Source organism: Macrobrachium rosenbergii, chromosome 12 (assembly GCF_040412425.1).
Source record: "Macrobrachium rosenbergii isolate ZJJX-2024 chromosome 12, ASM4041242v1, whole genome shotgun sequence".
NCBI classification, from domain to species: Eukaryota; Metazoa; Arthropoda; class Malacostraca; order Decapoda; family Palaemonidae; genus Macrobrachium; species Macrobrachium rosenbergii.
Genome location: NC_089752.1, coordinates 46,471,675 through 46,478,118, shown reverse-complemented (window position 1 = coordinate 46,478,118; position 6,444 = coordinate 46,471,675). Strand labels below are relative to the sequence as shown.

The following is a 6,444-nucleotide window of genomic DNA, read 5'->3' as shown; positions in this document are numbered from 1 at the left end:
TTAATTTTGGGTTCCCGCTAGGAATGAGAAATTCTCGCCACGTGCGACGTAGAATTTTTGTATGAGTCTCTGAGGACTGGGGTTTGGAGAAATTCTCACCGTGCGACGTAGAATTTTAGGAGTCTCTAAGGACTGGAATTTGTAGAAATTCTCGCCACGTACGACGTAGAATTTTAGGAGTCTCTGAGGACTGAATTTGGAGAAATTCTATGCCACGTGCGTGACGTAGAATTTTAGGAGTCTCTAGGACTGGAATTTGGAGAAATTCTGCCACGTGCGACGTAGAATTTTAGGAGTCTCTGAGGACTGGAATTTGGAGAAATTCTCGCCACGTGCGACGTAGAATTTTAGGAGTCTCTGAGGACTGGAATTTGGAGAAATTCTCGCCACGTGCGACGTAGAATTTTTAGGAGTCACTTAGGACTTGGAATTACGATTCGTCCCTTAGGACTTAGAAATTACTGACGGGAAACCCAAAGAGAAATGAATGGGGAAAAAAAATGCTACACACGCGGGCATGGGCGGTGTGGTGACGCGCCTGACCATCACCGAGTTATTTTTAGATTCGGGATGAATGAACCCGTATATTTATACACCGTCTGGGATTCCGGGGAATTTCCCAGTCGTCTGAGAGGATAACAGTACAACGGCCTAGTAATTTTCCCTATAAGCGGAGTTTAAATTTCGCTTTCCTAACACCTAACTCGAATTCTAACTACACTGAGAGAATTTCAGCAATGCAAGCTGACTTCGTCGTGTCCCACGTGGGAATTTATTCGCGCCTAAATAACAGTTCGCTAATTCGAAATGCGAAGTAAAAGTTATCACAGAGGAATTTCTTTCGCACTATTCCTCGAAGCAAGAATATGGCAAGGATTTTAACACAGAGGAATTTCGCACTATTCCTCGAAGCAAAAGATATGGCAAAGATTTTAACACAGAGGAATTTCACTATTCCTCGAAGCAAAGGATGGTTAGCACTGGTTATTTCCTAACTACCTATCCTGAAAGGCATGCATTAACGAATCTCATACGGCGGTTCTTTTCTCTCAGTGATTACATGCGTCCCTATTTCTAATTCCTAGAACAGTCACGATTGTAAAAAAGGTTTTGCTAAGATTAACACATTACTTACGTGAATTTTCTGGATCTGTGTGCTGGTTTTACACAAAAGGTTCGTAATTGTCTCTGTACCCAGCTTTAGCTTTGCTAATAGCTGATCTGGCACGTTGCAAATGCAATAAAGCAACACTAGGGGAACTGCAACTGCAAAACGAGATCCTGGCAAGGTCGCCATTTTTACGTTTTTCCGTGGTTTTAGTTTGAAATATGCTCTGTGAGACAGGTAGCAACGATTTAAGTTAATTTAGCCTTGTAATTCTGACTTCGTGGGTACGGGAAAACGTAAAAAAAGAGGAAAACAAAGGAGAATTTCATATGAGCATAGGGCTCTGGTTACTGAGGGAAATATTACGTAAAACACGTGGGCACATTTAAAGTAGTGTATTTACATAAATGACATTAGTATGGGAGAGAGGAACTCAAGTAGATTGAATGAAACTGGGGAATCCCAGCCACAGTCGAGAAGCTTCCACGATAGGATCCCTCTGAAATGAGAGATATGCACATTATACGCCAGTAATGAAAATAGACAAAAGAATAATGAATTCGAAGCTGCACTGAGGGTGCCAAAGGAGTAATAAAGAATTAATACTGCCGATGCAAGAGGCGCACGGACATTAGACAAGGGAGATTTCTGGCTTTCTCTTTAAGAAAATATTACGAGACAAAAGCGTGACTGAAATGGGGCTCTTCCAGGGCACTTTACCTTAGCAGATTTTCCGAGGGCGTGTAGAAGGCGGTCCGTGGATGACTTGCGATTTCGAGGACGAGTTCTTCCACGTGGTGAGATGCAAGGGCTTCCGTAAAGGGGCAAGGCGATGGGGACTCCTCGAAACTCCAAGCAATGGCGTGTGGGCTCGAGGAATACGGTCGAAGGACACGAGGAGAAGTATACTTTTGAAAGGGCCACGTGGTTAGGATGCAAGGGCATCGATGGGGCCAGGTGTTGGGGACGTCTTCACAAGTTCACTCCATATCTTCCAGCCCGCGTGTGTGTCCTGAGACCTTGGGCTTTTGCCTTTTATCCTCCTATGGGACAGGGGTGCGCCCAACACAGATGCTTTGACTCATTGCACCTGCTGCCCGCAGGGGAGGTTTTGGCCTGTAGGAGAAACGCCCAAGCCAGATTACTTTTGCCTCGAAGGAAAGATCTTTATCAAAAATGGGAGCGCCTTTAATCTTTTAAACCCTTGGTTTTAAGTCGATAGACAGATGGTCTATCGATCAATGCCGGCTGGCAGTAAATGAAACACAACAACAACAAAGGAGGGGGGAGGGGAGGCAATTTTAGCGAATTCTTGCTAATCATAATAATATATATATATATATATATATATATATATATATATATATATATATATATATATATATATATATATATATATATATATAATGTTTGTGGTATTTTACTTGTTGCATGTGCACAGGGAATAAATATGTGAGGAAATGTTAATTAAACTTTAGGTTACTTTTTGATGATGCAATCAGATGTAAAGGAAGTGTGCAAAGATAGAAAATTTTACTGAAATTTTAGATAAACAAAACGGATGACGTGAATGTTTACAAGGTCTCATTAAAATGTTGAAGATTATTTAAAATTTCCTTTTTAAGAAGATAGGGGGATAATTTTATCACAAAAGGAAACTTCGGAGTAAATTTTCAAAAGCATGTATTTAGCAAATGTTGCTAAATGTTGTGTGTATGTGTGTGTGTGTGTGCTTGTGCATGTGTGTGTGTACGTTTATCTTTCCTGCTAGCGCGTTTGTGTTTTCCTTAATAAAAAGCTCTTTTACGATAAATGGTAGAGGTGGCATCTCTGCTAGAGATTATTTGAAGATGAAAACTCATCAGTGCTGAACACTTTTTAAAGTGCGTTTGCAAATATTTCCTTAATTTGATCTTTATATTGTAAGTGTTGGGAGTTGAGCTTTTTTAAAATGTTCTTGGATTTGGATATTCCTTTTTGTTTGCCTCCCTACTATTTCATGAGGTACCATGTTCTCCTCCTCTTCTGAGCATCCGTTTGACTTTTCAACTTTGTGTGCTCCTTTGTTTTCTTTCTTTATCTAGTATTTTTTCGGATCCTGATTTTCTTGTACCCTCTGCACAATTTTTACAGTCTTATCTTTTCCCCTTTCAGATTTTAACCAGTGTTTTGCCATCGGATATATATTGAGCGTCACTGTATTCATAAAATTATATTTCTAATATTGGTGTGGGGTATACATAATTTAATGTACGTGTATCACTAAAGCAACTTCAATTTTTGTGTGGATGATACATCACCAACTATACGTAATCATAGTACGTCATGGATAATGCTACTGTTTCAATTTCTACTTCCCCAAACGGGCCTCTGGAGGATTATATTTCTACACCATTCAGTATTTAGGGGCGGTCATTGTACAATGCGTAGGGTTTCTAATTCCTTAACTGCTCCCATGTATAGTACGTGACCACTGTTGATTATTTTTTGAGAGCATTGAATATTTAGTGTAGGCCAGCAGTGTAGGAACATTTTTCTACTTACGGTAATTTAATGGAAAGAGTTTTCAAAAAATGCAGGATGCAAGTATCTCAATAAGTGACACTGAACACGAAGGCATATATGAACCAATTCTTCAGCCCTTCCCTATAACCATTTCAAATCGATGCTAATATTATCTTATCAGGTTATCACCTTTTCGAATTATGTTTAATGTCTCTGTCGTTTTACTATTCTCCATGTTATCGTGATCGTTGTGAAACAGCTTCTTTGTGTTAACTTTTTCTTTTACTATGTTCATTTTATTTTCCACCATTTCACTTTCCTTCTTTAGTTCCAGCCTCCCCCTCCAGTATAAGCCCCTCCTTGTCCCTACCATTTTTCTCATGTTTTCTTCAAACTATGTAATTTCTTCCATTTCTTTGCTGCAGTCTTCCTAAAACTAATTTTTCGTGTCATTAAGTATTTTGATACGTACTTTCCTCCCTCTCCGTCTCTACCTGTGGGGATCATCCAATGTCTGTAAAGACTTTATTGTCAGTTTATTGTGGGGGTGTAAGGATAACTCTTCATACTCTAAAAACAAAGTCTCTTTCATTGCCGTTTTCCGAGGTCATTTATTTGTTAAGCGAACTATACACTTGCTTCCTGCATTTTTATTATCCTGGGGTCCCTCAAAAAGTGTTAGTACGATCGAGCAAGGATGAAGATTTTTTTGTGTAGGCTCTTGGCAGTAACGACATAACGGCAAACTTTAAGCCGTGAGGGCAACTGGGAAGAGGAAAAACTCCTAAATGGAGGGTGAAAGAGGTGTAATGGCAGAGAAAAAACTCGTTTTAAAGGAATCGTAAATAGAGAAGGAGAACACTTATGAACAGAATCGTTTTTCTTATTTGTACCTTTTTCCAGTTAACTCTTTTGCGTGTTCCTATTTATATGTCATCGGATCATTTATCCGAAAAGCTTTAGAGTTAGTTTTCGAAACCTGTCTCCCATTTACTCATATAATCATTAAGTATTCATTAGAGAGACAAAGCTTTCTAGGCCTTTTCTAGAAAATCGAGAGGTTGAGCCTGTTCAATATGGCTCTTGTATTCCCCTTCTCTCATCTCCACGAAATTCTTTCACAACTCAGCCAGTCCTATAGTCACCTGTATTCCGTTCTCATTTCTTTTATTTATCGTCCCATTTCAAACTTGTGTTGGTTTTCATGGTGAAATTTATGTATCTTCGTAGAGAAATAATTGGCCCCACATACAATTCTTTCCAAGATTTTTGTTGGATTAGTATCAGTCAGAGTATTCACCTTTTCCTGTTCATTGCAATGAAAGAGAAGATTTTATGTATTTTTTCATGAAGTTTTCCTGTCTGAAGGTCATGTTGAATTCCTTATATCCTGGAATTTACTTTTATTGATTTAATTTATTTTATTTGCGGCTAATATTTCTCTCGCTGAGAATTTACTCCACTCAAGATATGTTGAATTTGATTTATTGTCAGACTTTTTGTATAACCTTTATTAAAATAGACTGTTATGATTATATGTTTGTCTTTCACTTAATTCTTTCATTGTAAAGCTGTATAGTAAGCCACCAGCAATTTTTCACTGACCTAGATTTTTGTTACGGCGACAGAAGATAATGTGTTTGGTAAAACGGTGCTGTTTAGCCTTTTATTGTATGTAATAGTTCTGTTGTATTCAGCCAGAAATATAAACTCCAGGCATGCCTTCAAAATATCTTTAACAAAAATTTAGTTGTTCTGGCAAAAAGTATTCCCATGAGTGTCCACAGATTTCATGTGTCCCTTTAAAGACTGCATGTAAGGAAGAATGTCTGTAATTATTCATGAAAGAGTTCACATGACAAAATACAATTGCTCACAAACTTTAATAGCTGATGCTTGAAAGAGAGAGAGAGAGAGAGAGAGAGAGAGAGAGAGAGAGAGAGAGAGAGAGAGAGAGAGAGAGAGGAGTTTAAATGAAGTAAAGGGAAAGATGTAAGCAAAAATGAAGATTGAGTATTTGCTTTTCATTGAGGATTTGCTTTTTTTTTGTCCTTACTTCGCTTTAATTTTAATGTTAATATTTATCTTAATTTGACCATGGGGGATCTTCCTCTATCTTAGCGAAACTTAGAACTTGCGTAGCCTTAATTTCAGAGTTTACTTAGCCTTAATTTCAGAACGGTATGGGAATATCAATTTTGTAATTAATTACTATCCAGTGTCGAGAGGTATTGGGAGATGATTTTGCTGTGCTTAAAGTGAACTCAGTTATGGCAGATGATGATGACGCATATATCAGGGCGTGGGAAATTTATTTATTTATTGGGTTATGTAAGCTTGTGTAGCAGTAAGCTGGACTTAAAATGTAGGAACAAGGAAACAATGGATGGCAAGGAAAGGATTAATAAGAATGAAAAGAGAAAAGGAAAATTCAGGTAGTGGTAGTTCGAGGGTGCGTATTCAATTGGTGGTGTGTATTTAACATTATTCATTAATGAATCGTATTTATTAGAACTTTGCACTAAGTCATGTTTGTCCTCTAAGGTAGATTTTGACCATGAAAAAAGATAATTTTATGTTTCGGAAAGTCTGGAATAGAAAATATTCTATTATTATGTAATGTGTGTAGTCGCCGCCATTTTTTGTAATATCATCCTTGACACACTCTACATTTTGTGATATATTATGTGAAGTCTATTTAGCTGTTGTTAAAAAAACAATGTTCTTAATTAATGCCATGCAGCCCCTGGTACGAGTTTATCATTCATTGCTGACTGGGATTGACGGACTGTGCGCTACAGAGTTCTTTTGTTGAGTTTTCATTGTAATTT

General features: G+C 37.9%; 1 long non-coding RNA gene across 1 annotated transcript; it reads right to left on the bottom strand.

The window, feature by feature from the left end:
- Nucleotides 1–1,296: 1,296 nt before the first annotated feature.
- LOC136844228 (uncharacterized) lies at nucleotides 1,297–1,884 on the bottom strand. The gene is made up of 2 exons (XR_010854781.1): nucleotides 1,829–1,884; nucleotides 1,297–1,607 (listed from the first exon to the last, which is right to left on the bottom strand). It is a non-coding gene; the product is annotated as an uncharacterized lncRNA (long non-coding RNA).
- Between the last annotated feature and the right edge of the window lie 4,560 nt (nucleotides 1,885–6,444).